This window comes from Oncorhynchus mykiss, chromosome 13 (assembly GCF_057628025.1).
Source record: "Oncorhynchus mykiss isolate SJ-2025 chromosome 13, ASM5762802v1, whole genome shotgun sequence".
Taxonomy (NCBI): domain Eukaryota; kingdom Metazoa; phylum Chordata; class Actinopteri; order Salmoniformes; family Salmonidae; genus Oncorhynchus; species Oncorhynchus mykiss.
The window spans coordinates 79,229,950-79,249,386 of record NC_143034.1 but is presented as its reverse complement, the minus strand read 5'-3'; positions in this window follow the sequence as shown (position 1 = coordinate 79,249,386).

Below are 19,437 nucleotides of genomic sequence, written 5' to 3'. Positions count from 1 at the left end.
GGTGGCTGTAGTTGTATAGATATATATTAGTCAGGTGGCTGTAGTAGTATAGATATATATTAGTCAGGTAAATGTAGTAGTATAGATATATATTAGTCAGGTAAATGTAGTTGTATAGATATATATTAGTCAGGTAAATGTAGTTGTATAGATATATATTAGTCAGGTAAATGTAGTTGTATAGATATATATTAGTCAGGTAAATGTAGTTGTATAGATATATATTAGTCAGGTGGCTGTAGTAGTATGATATATATTAGTCAGGTAAATGTAGTAGTATAGATATATATTAGTCAGGTAAATGTAGTTGTATAGATATATATTAGTCAGGTAAATGTAGTTGTATAGATATATATTAGTCAGGTGGCTGTAGTAGTATGATATATATTAGTCAGGTAAATGTAGTAGTATAGATATATATTAGTCAGGTAAATGTAGTTGTATGATATATATTAGTCAGGTAAATGTAGTAGTATAGATATATATTAGTCAGGTAAATGTAGTTGTATGATATATATTAGTCAGGTGGCTGTAGTTGTATAGATATATATTAGTCAGGTAAATGTAGTTGTATGATATATATTAGTCAGGTAAATGTAGTTGTATGATATATATTAGTCAGGTAAATGTAGTTGTATAGATATATATTAGTCAGGTAAATGTAGTTGTATGATATATATTAGTCAGGTAAATGTAGTTGTATAGATATATATTAGTCAGGTGGCTGTAGTTGTATGATATATATTAGTCAGGTAAATGTAGTTGTATAGATATATATTAGTCAGGTGGCTGTAGTTGTATGATATATATTAGTCAGGTAAATGTAGTTGTATAGATATATATTAGTCAGGTAAATGTAGTTGTATAGATATATATTAGTCAGGTAAATGTAGTAGTATGATATATATTAGTCAGGTAAATGTAGTTGTATGATATATATTAGTCAGGTAAATGTAGTTGTATAGATATATATTAGTCAGGTAAATGTAGTTGTATGATATATATTAGTCAGGTAAATGTAGTTGTATGATATATATTAGTCAGGTGGCTGTAGTAGTATGATATATATTAGTCAGGTAAATGTAGTTGTATGATATATATTAGTCAGGTAAATGTAGTTGTATAGATATATATTAGTCAGGTGGCTGTAGTTGTATGATATATATTAGTCAGGTAAATGTAGTTGTATAGATATATATTAGTCAGGTGGCTGTAGTTGTATGATATATATTAGTCAGGTAAATGTAGTTGTATAGATATATATTAGTCAGGTAAATGTAGTTGTATGATATATATTAGTCAGGTAAATGTAGTTGTATGATATATATTAGTCAGGTAAATGTAGTTGTATGATATATATTAGTCAGGTGGCTGTAGTAGTATAGATATATATTAGTCAGGTAAATGTAGTTGTATAGATATATATTAGTCAGGTAAATGTAGTAGTATGATATATATTAGTCAGGTAAATGTAGTTGTATGATATATATTAGTCAGGTAAATGTAGTTGTATGATATATATTAGTCAGGTAAATGTAGTTGTATAGATATATATTAGTCAGGTAAATGTAGTTGTATGATATATATTAGTCAGGTAAATGTAGTTGTATAGATATATATTAGTCAGGTAAATGTAGTTGTATGATATATATTAGTCAGGTAAATGTAGTTGTATGATATATATTAGTCAGGTAAATGTAGTAGTATAGATATATATTAGTCAGGTAAATGTAGTTGTATGATATATATTAGTAAGGTAAATGTAGTAGTATAGATATATATTAGTCAGGTAAATGTAGTTGTATAGATATATATTAGTCAGGTAAATGTAGTTGTATAGATATATATTAGTCAGGTAAATGTAGTTGTATGATATATATTAGTCAGGTAAATGTAGTTGTATAGATATATATTAGTCAGGTAAATGTAGTTGTATAGATATATATTAGTCAGGTAAATGTAGTTGTATGATATATATTAGTCAGGTAAATGTAGTTGTATGATATATATTAGTCAGGTAAATGTAGTTGTATGATATATATTAGTCAGGTAAATGTAGTTGTATAGATATATATTAGTCAGGTAAATGTAGTTGTATGATATATATTAGTCAGGTAAATGTAGTTGTATGATATATATTAGTCAGGTAAATGTAGTTGTATGATATATATTAGTCAGGTAAATGTAGTAGTATAGATATATATTAGTCAGGTAAATGTAGTAGTATAGATATATATTAGTCAGGTAAATGTAGTTGTATGATATATATTAGTCAGGTAAATGTAGTAGTATAGATATATATTAGTCAGGTAAATGTAGTTGTATGATATATATTAGTCAGGTAAATGTAGTTGTATAGATATATATTAGTCAGGTAAATGTAGTAGTATAGATATATATTAGTCAGGTAAATGTAGTAGTATAGATATATATTAGTCAGGTAAATGTAGTTGTATGATATATATTAGTCAGGTAAATGTAGTTGTATAGATATATATTAGTCAGGTAAATGTAGTAGTATAGATATATATTAGTCAGGTAAATGTAGTTGTATAGATATATATTAGTCAGGTAAATGTAGTTGTATGATATATATTAGTCAGGTAAATGTAGTTGTATAGATATATATTAGTCAGGTAAATGTAGTAGTATAGATATATATTAGTCAGGTAAATGTAGTTGTATAGATATATATTAGTCAGGTAAATGTAGTTGTATAGATATATATTAGTCAGGTAAATGTAGTTGTATAGATATATATTAGTCAGGTAAATGTAGTTGTATGATATATATTAGTCAGGTAAATGTAGTTGTATAGATATATATTAGTCAGGTAAATGTAGTAGTATAGATATATATTAGTCAGGTAAATGTAGTTGTATAGATATATATTAGTCAGGTAAATGTAGTTGTATAGATATATATTAGTCAGGTAAATGTAGTTGTATAGATATATATTAGTCAGGTAAATGTAGTTGTATGATATATATTAGTCAGGTAAATGTAGTTGTATGATATATATTAGTCAGGTAAATGTAGTTGTATGATATATATTAGTCAGGTAAATGTAGTAGTATAGATATATATTAGTCAGGTAAATGTAGTAGTATAGATATATATTAGTCAGGTAAATGTAGTAGTATAGATATATATTAGTCAGGCAAATGTAGTAGTATAGATATATATTAGTCAGGTAAATGTAGTTGTATAGATATATATTAGTCAGGTAAATGTAGTAGTATAGATATATATTAGTCAGGTAAATGTAGTTGTATAGATATATATTAGTCAGGTAAATGTAGTTGTATAGATATATATTAGTCAGGTAAATGTAGTAGTATAGATATATATTAGTCAGGTAAATGTAGTTGTATAGATATATATTAGTCAGGTAAATGTAGTTGTATAGATATATATTAGTCAGGTAAATGTAGTAGTATAGATATATATTAGTCAGGTAAATGTAGTTGTATAGATATATATTAGTCAGGTAAATGTAGTTGTATAGATATATATTAGTCAGGTAAATGTAGTAGTATAGATATATATTAGTCAGGTAAATGTAGTTGTATAGATATATATTAGTCAGGTGGCTGTAGTTGTATGATATATATTAGTCAGGTAAATGTAGTTGTATAGATATATATTAGTCAGGTAAATGTAGTTGTATAGATATATATTAGTCAGGTAAATGTAGTTGTATGATATATATTAGTCAGGTAAATGTAGTTGTATGATATATATTAGTCAGGTAAATGTAGTAGTATAGATATATATTAGTCAGGTAAATGTAGTTGTATGATATATATTAGTCAGGTAAATGTAGTTGTATAGATATATATTAGTCAGGTAAATGTAGTAGTATAGATATATATTAGTCAGGTAAATGTAGTAGTATAGATATATATTAGTCAGGTAAATGTAGTTGTATGATATATATTAGTCAGGTAAATGTAGTTGTATAGATATATATTAGTCAGGTAAATGTAGTAGTATAGATATATATTAGTCAGGTAAATGTAGTTGTATAGATATATATTAGTCAGGTAAATGTAGTTGTATGATATATATTAGTCAGGTAAATGTAGTTGTATAGATATATATTAGTCAGGTAAATGTAGTAGTATAGATATATATTAGTCAGGTAAATGTAGTTGTATAGATATATATTAGTCAGGTAAATGTAGTTGTATAGATATATATTAGTCAGGTAAATGTAGTTGTATAGATATATATTAGTCAGGTAAATGTAGTTGTATGATATATATTAGTCAGGTAAATGTAGTTGTATAGATATATATTAGTCAGGTAAATGTAGTAGTATAGATATATATTAGTCAGGTAAATGTAGTTGTATAGATATATATTAGTCAGGTAAATGTAGTTGTATAGATATATATTAGTCAGGTAAATGTAGTTGTATAGATATATATTAGTCAGGTAAATGTAGTTGTATGATATATATTAGTCAGGTAAATGTAGTTGTATGATATATATTAGTCAGGTAAATGTAGTTGTATGATATATATTAGTCAGGTAAATGTAGTAGTATAGATATATATTAGTCAGGTAAATGTAGTAGTATAGATATATATTAGTCAGGTAAATGTAGTAGTATAGATATATATTAGTCAGGCAAATGTAGTAGTATAGATATATATTAGTCAGGTAAATGTAGTTGTATAGATATATATTAGTCAGGTAAATGTAGTAGTATAGATATATATTAGTCAGGTAAATGTAGTTGTATAGATATATATTAGTCAGGTAAATGTAGTTGTATAGATATATATTAGTCAGGTAAATGTAGTAGTATAGATATATATTAGTCAGGTAAATGTAGTTGTATAGATATATATTAGTCAGGTAAATGTAGTTGTATAGATATATATTAGTCAGGTAAATGTAGTAGTATAGATATATATTAGTCAGGTAAATGTAGTTGTATAGATATATATTAGTCAGGTAAATGTAGTTGTATAGATATATATTAGTCAGGTAAATGTAGTAGTATAGATATATATTAGTCAGGTAAATGTAGTTGTATAGATATATATTAGTCAGGTGGCTGTAGTTGTATGATATATATTAGTCAGGTAAATGTAGTTGTATAGATATATATTAGTCAGGTAAATGTAGTTGTATAGATATATATTAGTCAGGTAAATGTAGTTGTATGATATATATTAGTCAGGTAAATGTAGTTGTATGATATATATTAGTCAGGTAAATGTAGTTGTATGATATATATTAGTCAGGTAAATGTAGTAGTATAGATATATATTAGTCAGGTAAATGTAGTAGTATAGATATGTATTAGTCAGGTAAATGTAGTTGTATGATATATATTAGTCAGGTAAATGTAGTAGTATAGATATATATTAGTCAGGTAAATGTAGTAGTATAGATATGTATTAGTCAGGTAAATGTAGTTGTATGATATATATTAGTCAGGTAAATGTAGTTGTATAGATATATATTAGTCAGGTAAATGTAGTAGTATAGATATATAGTAGTCAGGTAAATGTAGTTGTATAGATATATATTAGTCAGGTAAATGTAGTTGTATAGATATATATTAGTCAGGTAAATGTAGTTGTATGATATATATTAGTCAGGTAAATGTAGTTGTATAGATATATATTAGTCAGGTAAATGTAGTTGTATGATATATATTAGTCAGGTAAATGTAGTTGTATGATATATATTAGTCAGGTAAATGTAGTTGTATAGATATATATTAGTCAGGTAAATGTAGTTGTATAGATATATATTAGTCAGGTAAATGTAGTTGTATAGATATATATTAGTCAGGTAAATGTAGTTGTATGATATATATTAGTCAGGTGGCTGTAGTAGTATGATATATATTAGTCAGGTAAATGTAGTTGTATGATATATATTAGTCAGGTGGCTGTAGTTGTATAGATATATATTAGTCAGGTAAATGTAGTAGTATAGATATATATTAGTCAGGTAAATGTAGTTGTATGATATATATTAGTCAGGTAAATGTAGTAGTATAGATATATATTAGTCAGGTAAATGTAGTTGTATAGATATATATTAGTCAGGTAAATGTAGTTGTATGATATATATTAGTCAGGTGGCTGTAGTTGTATAGATATATATTAGTCAGGTGGCTGTAGTGGTATGATATATATTAGTCAGGTAAATGTAGTTGTATAGATATATATTAGTCAGGTAAATGTAGTTGTATGATATATATTAGTCAGGTAAATGTAGTTGTATAGATATATATTAGTCAGGTAAATGTAGTTGTATAGATATATATTAGTCAGGTAAATGTAGTTGTATGATATATATTAGTCAGGTAAATGTAGTTGTATGATATATATTAGTCAGGTAAATGTAGTTGTACAGATATATATTAGTCAGGTAAATGTAGTTGTATGATATATATTAGTCAGGTAAATGTAGTTGTACAGATATATATTAGTCAGGTAAATGTAGTTGTATGATATATATTAGTCAGGTAAATGTAGTTGTATGATATATATTAGTCAGGTAAATGTAGTTGTATGATATATATTAGTCAGGTAAATGTAGTTGTATGATATATATTAGTCAGGTAAATGTAGTTGTATAGATATATATTAGTCAGGTGGCTGTAGTTGTATGATATATATTAGTCAGGTAAATGTAGTTGTATAGATATATATTAGTCAGGTGGCTGTAGTTGTATGATATATATTAGTCAGGTAAATGTAGTAGTATAGATATATATTAGTCAGGTAAATGTAGTTGTATGATATATATTAGTCAGGTAAATGTAGTAGTATAGATATATATTAGTCAGGTAAATGTAGTTGTATGATATATATTAGTCAGGTAAATGTAGTAGTATAGATATATATTAGTCAGGTAAATGTAGTTGTATAGATATATATTAGTCAGGTAAATGTAGTTGTATAGATATATATTAGTCAGGTAAATGTAGTTGTATGATATATATTAGTCAGGTAAATGTAGTTGTATAGATATATATTAGTCAGGTAAATGTAGTTGTATAGATATATATTAGTCAGGTAAATGTAGTTGTATGATATATATTAGTCAGGTAAATGTAGTTGTATGATATATATTAGTCAGGTAAATGTAGTTGTATGATATATATTAGTCAGGTAAATGTAGTTGTATAGATATATATTAGTCAGGTAAATGTAGTTGTATGATATATATTAGTCAGGTAAATGTAGTTGTATGATATATATTAGTCAGGTAAATGTAGTTGTATGATATATATTAGTCAGGTAAATGTAGTAGTATAGATATATATTAGTCAGGTAAATGTAGTAGTATAGATATATATTAGTCAGGTAAATGTAGTTGTATGATATATATTAGTCAGGTAAATGTAGTAGTATAGATATATATTAGTCAGGTAAATGTAGTTGTATGATATATATTAGTCAGGTAAATGTAGTTGTATAGATATATATTAGTCAGGTAAATGTAGTAGTATAGATATATATTAGTCAGGTAAATGTAGTAGTATAGATATATATTAGTCAGGTAAATGTAGTTGTATGATATATATTAGTCAGGTAAATGTAGTTGTATAGATATATATTAGTCAGGTAAATGTAGTAGTATAGATATATATTAGTCAGGTAAATGTAGTAGTATAGATATATATTAGTCAGGTAAATGTAGTAGTATAGATATATATTAGTCAGGTAAATGTAGTTGTATGATATATATTAGTCAGGTAAATGTAGTTGTATGATATATATTAGTCAGGTAAATGTAGTTGTATAGATATATATTAGTCAGGTAAATGTAGTAGTATAGATATATATTAGTCAGGTAAATGTAGTTGTATAGATATATATTAGTCAGGTAAATGTAGTTGTATAGATATATATTAGTCAGGTAAATGTAGTTGTATAGATATATATTAGTCAGGTAAATGTAGTTGTATAGATATATATTAGTCAGGTAAATGTAGTTGTATAGATATATATTAGTCAGGTAAATGTAGTTGTATGATATATATTAGTCAGGTAAATGTAGTTGTATAGATATATATTAGTCAGGTAAATGTAGTTGTATAGATATATATTAGTCAGGTAAATGTAGTAGTATGGATATATATTAGTCAGGTAAATGTAGTTGTATAGATATATATTAGTCAGGTAAATGTAGTTGTATAGATATATATTAGTCAGGTAAATGTAGTTGTATAGATATATATTAGTCAGGTAAATGTAGTTGTATGATATATATTAGTCAGGTAAATGTAGTAGTATAGATATATATTAGTCAGGTAAATGTAGTTGTATAGATATATATTAGTCAGGTAAATGTAGTAGTATAGATATATATTAGTCAGGTAAATGTAGTTGTATGATATATATTAGTCAGGTAAATGTAGTTGTATGATATATATTAGTCAGGTAAATGTAGTAGTATAGATATATATTAGTCAGGTAAATGTAGTTGTATGATATATATTAGTCAGGTAAATGTAGTAGTATAGATATATATTAGTCAGGTAAATGTAGTTGTATGATATATATTAGTCAGGTAAATGTAGTTGTATGATATATATTAGTCAGGTAAATGTAGTTGTATGATATATATTAGTCAGGTAAATGTAGTTGTATAGATATATATTAGTCAGGTAAATGTAGTTGTATGATATATATTAGTCAGGTAAATGTAGTTGTATGATATATATTAGTCAGGTAAATGTAGTTGTATGATATATATTAGTCAGGTAAATGTAGTTGTATGATATATATTAGTCAGGTAAATGTAGTTGTATAGATATATATTAGTCAGGTAAATGTAGTTGTATAGATATATATTAGTCAGGTATATGTAGTAGTATAGATATATATTAGTCAGGTAAATGTAGTTGTATAGATATATATTAGTCAGGTAAATGTAGTAGTATAGATATATATTAGTCAGGTAAATGTAGTTGTATGATATATATTAGTCAGGTAAATGTAGTTGTATGATATATATTAGTCAGGTAAATGTAGTTGTATGATATATATTAGTCAGGTAAATGTAGTTGTATGATATATATTAGTCAGGTAAATGTAGTTGTATAGATATATATTAGTCAGGTAAATGTAGTTGTATAGATATATATTAGTCAGGTATATGTAGTAGTATAGATATATATTAGTCAGGTAAATGTAGTTGTATGATATATATTAGTCAGGTAAATGTAGTAGTATAGATATATATTAGTCAGGTAAATGTAGTTGTATAGATATATATTAGTCAGGTAAATGTAGTAGTATAGATATATATTAGTCAGGTAAATGTAGTTGTATGATATATATTAGTCAGGTAAATGTAGTAGTATAGATATATATTAGTCAGGTAAATGTAGTTGTATGATATATATTAGTCAGGTAAATGTAGTAGTATAGATATATATTAGTCAGGTAAATGTAGTTGTATGATATATATTAGTCAGGTAAATGTAGTTGTATGATATATATTAGTCAGGTAAATGTAGTAGTATAGATATATATTAGTCAGGTAAATGTAGTTGTATGATATATATTAGTCAGGTAAATGTAGTAGTATAGATATATATTAGTCAGGTAAATGTAGTTGTATGATATATATTAGTCAGGTAAATGTAGTTGTATAGATATATATTAGTCAGGTAAATGTAGTAGTATAGATATATATTAGTCAGGTAAATGTAGTTGTATGATATATATTAGTCAGGTAAATGTAGTTGTATAGATATATATTAGTCAGGTAAATGTAGTTGTATAGATATATATTAGTCAGGTAAATGTAGTCGTATAGATATATATTAGTCAGGTAAATGTAGTAGTATAGATATATATTAGTCAGGTAAATGTAGTTGTATAGATATATATTAGTCAGGTAAATGTAGTTGTATGATATATATTAGTCAGGTAAATGTAGTAGTATAGATATATATTAGTCAGGTAAATGTAGTTGTATAGATATATATTAGTCAGGTAAATGTAGTTGTATAGATATATATTAGTCAGGTAAATGTAGTTGTATAGATATATATTAGTCAGGTAAATGTAGTAGTATAGATATATATTAGTCAGGTAAATGTAGTTGTATAGATATATATTAGTCAGGTAAATGTAGTTGTATGATATATATTAGTCAGGTAAATGTAGTTGTATGATATATATTAGTCAGGTAAATGTAGTTGTTTGATATATATTAGTCAGGTAAATGTAGTTGTATGATATATATTAGTCAGGTAAATGTAGTTGTATAGATATATATTAGTCAGGTAAATGTAGTTGTATGATATATATTAGTCAGGTAAATGTAGTTGTATAGATATATATTAGTCAGGTAAATGTAGTTGTATGATATATATTAGTCAGGTAAATGTAGTTGTATGATATATATTAGTCAGGTAAATGTAGTTGTATGATATATATTAGTCAGGTAAATGTAGTTGTATGATATATATTAGTCAGGTAAATGTAGTTGTATAGATATATATTAGTCAGGTAAATGTAGTTGTATAGATATATATTAGTCAGGCAAATGTAGTAGTATAGATATATATTAGTCAGGTAAATGTAGTTGTATGATATATATTAGTCAGGTAAATGTAGTTGTATGATATATATTAGTCAGGTAAATGTAGTTGTATGATATATATTAGTCAGGTAAATGTAGTTGTATAGATATATATTAGTCAGGTAAATGTAGTTGTATGATATATATTAGTCAGGTAAATGTAGTTGTATGATATATATTAGTCAGGTAAATGTAGTTGTATGATATATATTAGTCAGGTAAATGTAGTTGTATGATATATATTAGTCAGGTAAATGTAGTTGTATGATATATATTAGTCAGGTAAATGTAGTTGTATAGATATATATTAGTCAGGTAAATGTAGTTGTATAGATATATATTAGTCAGGTAAATGTAGTTGTATGATATATATTAGTCAGGTAAATGTAGTAGTATAGATATATATTCGTCAGGTAAATGTAGTTGTATAGATATATATTAGTCAGGTAAATGTAGTTGTATAGATATATATTAGTCAGGTGGCTGTAGTTGTATAGATATATATTAGTCAGGTAAATGTAGTTGTATAGATATATATTAGTCAGGTAAATGTAGTAGTATAGATATATATTAGTCAGGTAAATGTAGTTGTATGATATATATTAGTCAGGTGGCTGTAGTAGTATGATATATATTAGTCAGGTAAATGTAGTTGTATAGATATATATTAGTCAGGTGGCTGTAGTTGTATAGATATATATTAGTCAGGTAAATGTAGTTGTATGATATATATTAGTCAGGTGGCTGTAGTTGTATAGATATATATTAGTCAGGTGGCTGTAGTTGTATGATATATATTAGTCAGGTGGCTGTAGTTGTATAGATATATATTAGTCAGGTAAATGTAGTAGTATAGATATATATTAGTCAGGTGGCTGTAGTAGTATAGATATATATTAGTCAGGTAAATGTAGTTGTATGATATATATTAGTCAGGTAAATGTAGTAGTATAGATATATATTCGTCAGGTAAATGTAGTTGTATGATATATATTAGTCAGGTAAATGTAGTAGTATAGATATATATTAGTCAGGTAAATGTAGTTGTATAGATATATATTAGTCAGGTAAATGTAGTTGTATAGATATATATTAGTCAGGTAAATGTAGTTGTATAGATATATATTAGTCAGGTAAATGTAGTTGTATAGATATATATTAGTCAGGTAAATGTAGTTGTATAGATATATATTAGTCAGGTAAATGTAGTTGTATAGATATATATTAGTCAGGTAAATGTAGTTGTATGATATATATTAGTCAGGTAAATGTAGTGGTATGATATATATTAGTCAGGTAAATGTAGTTGTATAGATATATATTAGTCAGGTAAATGTAGTTGTATGATATATATTAGTCAGGTAAATGTAGTTGTATAGATATATATTAGTCAGGTAAATGTAGTAGTATAGATATATATTAGTCAGGTAAATGTAGTTGTATAGATATATATTAGTCAGGTAAATGTAGTTGTATAGATATATATTAGTCAGGTAAATGTAGTTGTATGATATATATTAGTCAGGTAAATGTAGTTGTATGATATATATTAGTCAGGTAAATGTAGTTGTATGATATATATTAGTCAGGTAAATGTAGTTGTATAGATATATATTAGTCAGGTAAATGTAGTTGTATGATATATATTAGTCAGGTAAATGTAGTTGTATGATATATATTAGTCAGGTAAATGTAGTTGTATGATATATATTAGTCAGGTAAATGTAGTAGTATAGATATATATTAGTCAGGTAAATGTAGTAGTATAGATATATATTAGTCAGGTAAATGTAGTTGTATGATATATATTAGTCAGGTAAATGTAGTAGTATAGATATATATTAGTCAGGTAAATGTAGTTGTATGATATATATTAGTCAGGTAAATGTAGTTGTATAGATATATATTAGTCAGGTAAATGTAGTAGTATAGATATATATTAGTCAGGTAAATGTAGTAGTATAGATATATATTAGTCAGGTAAATGTAGTTGTATGATATATATTAGTCAGGTAAATGTAGTTGTATAGATATATATTAGTCAGGTAAATGTAGTAGTATAGATATATATTAGTCAGGTAAATGTAGTAGTATAGATATATATTAGTCAGGTAAATGTAGTAGTATAGATATATATTAGTCAGGTAAATGTAGTTGTATGATATATATTAGTCAGGTAAATGTAGTTGTATGATATATATTAGTCAGGTAAATGTAGTTGTATAGATATATATTAGTCAGGTAAATGTAGTAGTATAGATATATATTAGTCAGGTAAATGTAGTTGTATAGATATATATTAGTCAGGTAAATGTAGTTGTATAGATATATATTAGTCAGGTAAATGTAGTTGTATAGATATATATTAGTCAGGTAAATGTAGTTGTATAGATATATATTAGTCAGGTAAATGTAGTTGTATAGATATATATTAGTCAGGTAAATGTAGTTGTATGATATATATTAGTCAGGTAAATGTAGTTGTATAGATATATATTAGTCAGGTAAATGTAGTTGTATAGATATATATTAGTCAGGTAAATGTAGTAGTATGGATATATATTAGTCAGGTAAATGTAGTTGTATAGATATATATTAGTCAGGTAAATGTAGTTGTATAGATATATATTAGTCAGGTAAATGTAGTTGTATAGATATATATTAGTCAGGTAAATGTAGTTGTATGATATATATTAGTCAGGTAAATGTAGTAGTATAGATATATATTAGTCAGGTAAATGTAGTTGTATAGATATATATTAGTCAGGTAAATGTAGTAGTATAGATATATATTAGTCAGGTAAATGTAGTTGTATGATATATATTAGTCAGGTAAATGTAGTTGTATGATATATATTAGTCAGGTAAATGTAGTAGTATAGATATATATTAGTCAGGTAAATGTAGTTGTATGATATATATTAGTCAGGTAAATGTAGTAGTATAGATATATATTAGTCAGGTAAATGTAGTTGTATGATATATATTAGTCAGGTAAATGTAGTTGTATGATATATATTAGTCAGGTAAATGTAGTTGTATGATATATATTAGTCAGGTAAATGTAGTTGTATAGATATATATTAGTCAGGTAAATGTAGTTGTATGATATATATTAGTCAGGTAAATGTAGTTGTATGATATATATTAGTCAGGTAAATGTAGTTGTATGATATATATTAGTCAGGTAAATGTAGTTGTATGATATATATTAGTCAGGTAAATGTAGTTGTATAGATATATATTAGTCAGGTAAATGTAGTTGTATAGATATATATTAGTCAGGTATATGTAGTAGTATAGATATATATTAGTCAGGTAAATGTAGTTGTATAGATATATATTAGTCAGGTAAATGTAGTAGTATAGATATATATTAGTCAGGTAAATGTAGTTGTATGATATATATTAGTCAGGTAAATGTAGTTGTATGATATATATTAGTCAGGTAAATGTAGTTGTATGATATATATTAGTCAGGTAAATGTAGTTGTATGATATATATTAGTCAGGTAAATGTAGTTGTATAGATATATATTAGTCAGGTAAATGTAGTTGTATAGATATATATTAGTCAGGTATATGTAGTAGTATAGATATATATTAGTCAGGTAAATGTAGTTGTATGATATATATTAGTCAGGTAAATGTAGTAGTATAGATATATATTAGTCAGGTAAATGTAGTTGTATAGATATATATTAGTCAGGTAAATGTAGTAGTATAGATATATATTAGTCAGGTAAATGTAGTTGTATGATATATATTAGTCAGGTAAATGTAGTAGTATAGATATATATTAGTCAGGTAAATGTAGTTGTATGATATATATTAGTCAGGTAAATGTAGTAGTATAGATATATATTAGTCAGGTAAATGTAGTTGTATGATATATATTAGTCAGGTAAATGTAGTTGTATGATATATATTAGTCAGGTAAATGTAGTAGTATAGATATATATTAGTCAGGTAAATGTAGTTGTATGATATATATTAGTCAGGTAAATGTAGTAGTATAGATATATATTAGTCAGGTAAATGTAGTTGTATGATATATATTAGTCAGGTAAATGTAGTTGTATAGATATATATTAGTCAGGTAAATGTAGTAGTATAGATATATATTAGTCAGGTAAATGTAGTTGTATGATATATATTAGTCAGGTAAATGTAGTTGTATAGATATATATTAGTCAGGTAAATGTAGTTGTATAGATATATATTAGTCAGGTAAATGTAGTCGTATAGATATATATTAGTCAGGTAAATGTAGTAGTATAGATATATATTAGTCAGGTAAATGTAGTTGTATAGATATATATTAGTCAGGTAAATGTAGTTGTATGATATATATTAGTCAGGTAAATGTAGTAGTATAGATATATATTAGTCAGGTAAATGTAGTTGTATAGATATATATTAGTCAGGTAAATGTAGTTGTATAGATATATATTAGTCAGGTAAATGTAGTTGTATAGATATATATTAGTCAGGTAAATGTAGTAGTATAGATATATATTAGTCAGGTAAATGTAGTTGTATAGATATATATTAGTCAGGTAAATGTAGTTGTATGATATATATTAGTCAGGTAAATGTAGTAGTATAGATATATATTAGTCAGGTAAATGTAGTTGTATAGATATATATTAGTCAGGTGGCTGTAGTTGTATAGATATATATTAGTCAGGTAAATGTAGTTGTATAGATATATATTAGTCAGGTAAATGTAGTTGTATGATATATATTAGTCAGGTAAATGTAGTTGTATAGATATATATTAGTCAGGTAAATGTATTTGTATGATATATATTAGTCAGGTAAATGTAGTTGTATAGATATATATTAGTCAGGTAAATGTAGTAGTATAGATATATATTAGTCAGGTAAATGTAGTAGTATTGATATATATTAGTCAGGTAAATGTAGTAGTATAGATATATATTAGTCAGGTAAATGTAGTAGTATAGATATATATTAGTCAGGTAAATGTAGTAGTATAGATATATATTAGTCAGGTAAATGTAGTTGTATAGATATATATTAGTCAGGTAAATGTAGTTGTATAGATATATATTAGTCAGGTAAATGTAGTAGTATAGATATATATTAGTCAGGTAAATGTAGTTGTATAGATATATATTAGTCAGGTAAATGTAGTTGTATAGATATATATTAGTCAGGTAAATGTAGTTGTATAGATATATATTAGTCAGGTAAATGTAGTTGTATAGATATATATTAGTCAGGTAAATGTAGTTGTATAGATATATATTAGTCAGGTAAATGTAGTTGTATGATAAATATTAGTCAGGTAAATGTAGTAGTATAGATATATATTAGTCAGGTAAATGTAGTAGTATAGATATATATTAGTCAGGTGTAGTAATGTTGCCTGAGTGGGACAGGTTGTATGATGTAGTAATGTTGTCTGAGTGGGACAGGTTGTATGATGTAGTAATGTTGTCTGAGTGGGACAGGTTGTATGATGTAGTAATGTTGTCTGAGTGGGACAGGTTGTATGTTGTAGTAATGTTGTCTGAGTGGGACAGGTTGTATGATGTAGTAATGTTGCAGTAATGTTGTCTGAGTGGGACAGGTTGTATGATGTAGTAATGTTGTCTGAGTGGGACAGGTTGTATGATGTAGTAATGTTGTCTGAGTGGGACAGGTTGTATGATGTAGTAATGTTGTAGTAATGTTGTCTGAGTGGGACAGGCTGTATGTTGTAGTAATGTTGGCTGAGTGGGACAGGTTGTATGATGTAGTAATGTTGTGTGTAATGTTGTCTGAGTGGGACAGGTTGCTCTGATGATGGCTATCGTACGGTAGATTTCCTGAACTTGCTTCATCATTGGAAAAATCTCAGAACACACAGACAAACACACACACACACAAACACGTATGCAAACACGCACACACACACAGAAAGAATGTTCATAGCCCTGTTGTGGAATGCAGAGAACACAAAAAAAGGTTTGGTTCTGGGCTTAGGAATGTAGTTGATCAGGCCGAGCGGCCACACACACACACACACACACACACACACACACACACACACACACACACACACACACACACACACACACACACACACACACACACACACACACACACACACACACACACACACACACACACACACACACACACCTTGACTGAGTATAGGACCACGCCTGCAATGACAATCTAGTCAGAGCCAACACCCTCCACGTCACTCAGTCACACACACACACACGCACACGCACAAACACACACACACACACATACACACCTTCTGATGGACCTCACCCTGTTCCCTGGGAGTGGTTGGGGGCTGGTGGGACAAGAGGAGGGGGAGGAGGGAGTGACTGACACAAACAGCGATCGATGCTTTTTCCATCCTGGACTTTAAATCACTCACAATGACTTCCATTCTAAACCAGAGCTCTATTCTAGAATGTCTTAGTTCCACAGTAGAACCTGAGACAGAGCTGCATTTCCTGACAAAATGTCAACAATATAGAACAATTAGAGAATGTCATTTCCCCAAATGTGAAACCCTTATTCAAGGTTTCAAAGACCTATTAATAATAATAATCAATATGGATCAACGGGACAACAGCAACAACAATAACCAAGGGTTAAAATAACCCTACATTAAACAATAACAATAACATAGAAGACATGTGCAGGTTGATTGGTCTGTCAGACACTGTCCCTCATGTTATGGCAGGCAGCAATGTAGTGCGCTGCCAACCCACAGCTCTCTGCGTCCTCCCCCAACAGGACGGGTAGCCTACTCTCATCAGAGAGGTCTTTAAGGAGGGATTGAAAAAGCTTATTCTACTTTCCCAAACACATAAGTGGTTATCTCCACCCTGCTACCATACAGTGGGTGCAAGTATTTCCCGTGACTGTGCCTCAAAACTAAATGTTTTCCTGGCCCACCCCTCCCCTCTGGACTTGAACAGCCTCTATGACCAGGTCCACCTCTACAAGGCAGCAGTGCCCACCTTCGCCTGGACTCTAAAGGACATTGCTCTCAACCACAGCCCCAACACTTCACACAGGAGCAACAGATCAATAGACACCCCACCCAGACCCTCTCCCAGACCTGCGGGACCCTCCCCTGGACCTACACATAGAGGACCCACGCCAAGAGGACTTACATCCAGACCACAGCACCCCCAGACACATACACACCCCCACCCCAACCAATCATCACCCCCCCCCCCCCCAAGTCAACTATGCCCACACCCCATTTAGGTCCCCTCAGATCAGACCTATCCCACCTAGCCCACCCCATGCGCCCCACTCCCGCAAAGAGGACCACAACATGGAAGTCACACATACGCCCAGGCCGTGAGCAGGCAAACAGGCCCAACCCCCACACTTACACTAGTCCAAGCCAATGACATGTACCAGATACTCAGCAGGCTCTGCTCACACTTACTGGCCTGAGGCCAAACCACACGACCAACAACATTGGACACTTTATGGAGCACAAAGCCTTCACTATATCATCCTGGAATATCAAGGTCTGAGGTCATCTGCCTTTGGACTAAAGAGCAGGAACCTGGACTTCATCAAAGACATTAGAAATACAGACATTGTCATCCTAAAAGAAACATGGTATAGAGGTTATAGAGAGCTGGTAGTCCCATCCACCAAACTACCAGGTGTGAAACAGGGAAGGGACTCACGGGGTATGCTAATTTGGTATAGAGCAGACCTAACTCACTCCGTAACATTTTACATTTGTCTAAAAATTCAAAAGGAAATTATCTTAACAGAGAATAATCTCCTCCTGTGTGTGTGTATATCCCCCCACCATACTTTAATGAGGTCTGTGGCGACCTAAATGCCAGAACCGGACAAGAACCTGACACCCTCAGCACACAGGGGGACAAACACCTGCCTGGAGGTGGCACCCCCCCCCATCTGCCCCCCTAGGCACAACTACGACAACATAACCAACAGAAACGGGTCACAACTCCTGCAGCTCTGTCACACGTTGGGTATGTATATAGTCAATGGTACAGTAGGCTTCGAGGGGACTCCTATGGTAGGTACCTATAGTTCATCTCTTGGCAGTAGTACTGTAGACTACTTAATCGTATGTCTGAGTCTCTCAGAGCGTTCACAGTCAGCCCACTGACACCCCCCAAATCAGATCACAGCAAAATCACAGTCTACTTGAACAGAGCAAAACTCAATCATGAGGCATCGAAGCCAAAGGATCTGAGTAACATTAAGAAATGCTTTAGATGGGAGGAATGTAGTATAGAAACCTACTGAGAAAACAATTAGGCAACAACACGTCCCTTTTAGACAACTTCCTGGACAAAACGTTCCACTGCATGGAAACCCTCCCCACATAGAGGTGTGCCACGCTTGTAGCTTCATAAACATATTAGAGACACATATCTCCCTCAGATTACACAGATCCACAAAGAATTCAAAAAACAAAAACACGATTTTGATAAACTCCCACATCTACTGGGATGAAATACCACAGTGTTCCATCACAGCAGCAAGATTTGTGACCTGTTGCCACAAGAAAAGGTCAACCAGGTCAACCATTTATTCTTCAACTATTTGCACATGATATGAAATTACTTTACTATTTTGGAACTTATTTAACTTTTGTTTATTTTCTATTTCACTTGCCAATGTTAACATGTGTTTCCCAATAAAGCCCTTGAATTGAAAAGAGAGAGAGAGAGAGAGAGACAGAGAGAGAGAGAGAGAGAGAGACAGAGAGAGAGACAGAGAGAGAGACAGAGAGAGAGAGAGAGAGACAGAGAGAGAGACAGAGAGAGACAGAGAGAGACAGAGAGAGAGAGAGAGAGAGAGAGAGAGAAACAGAGAGAGACAGAG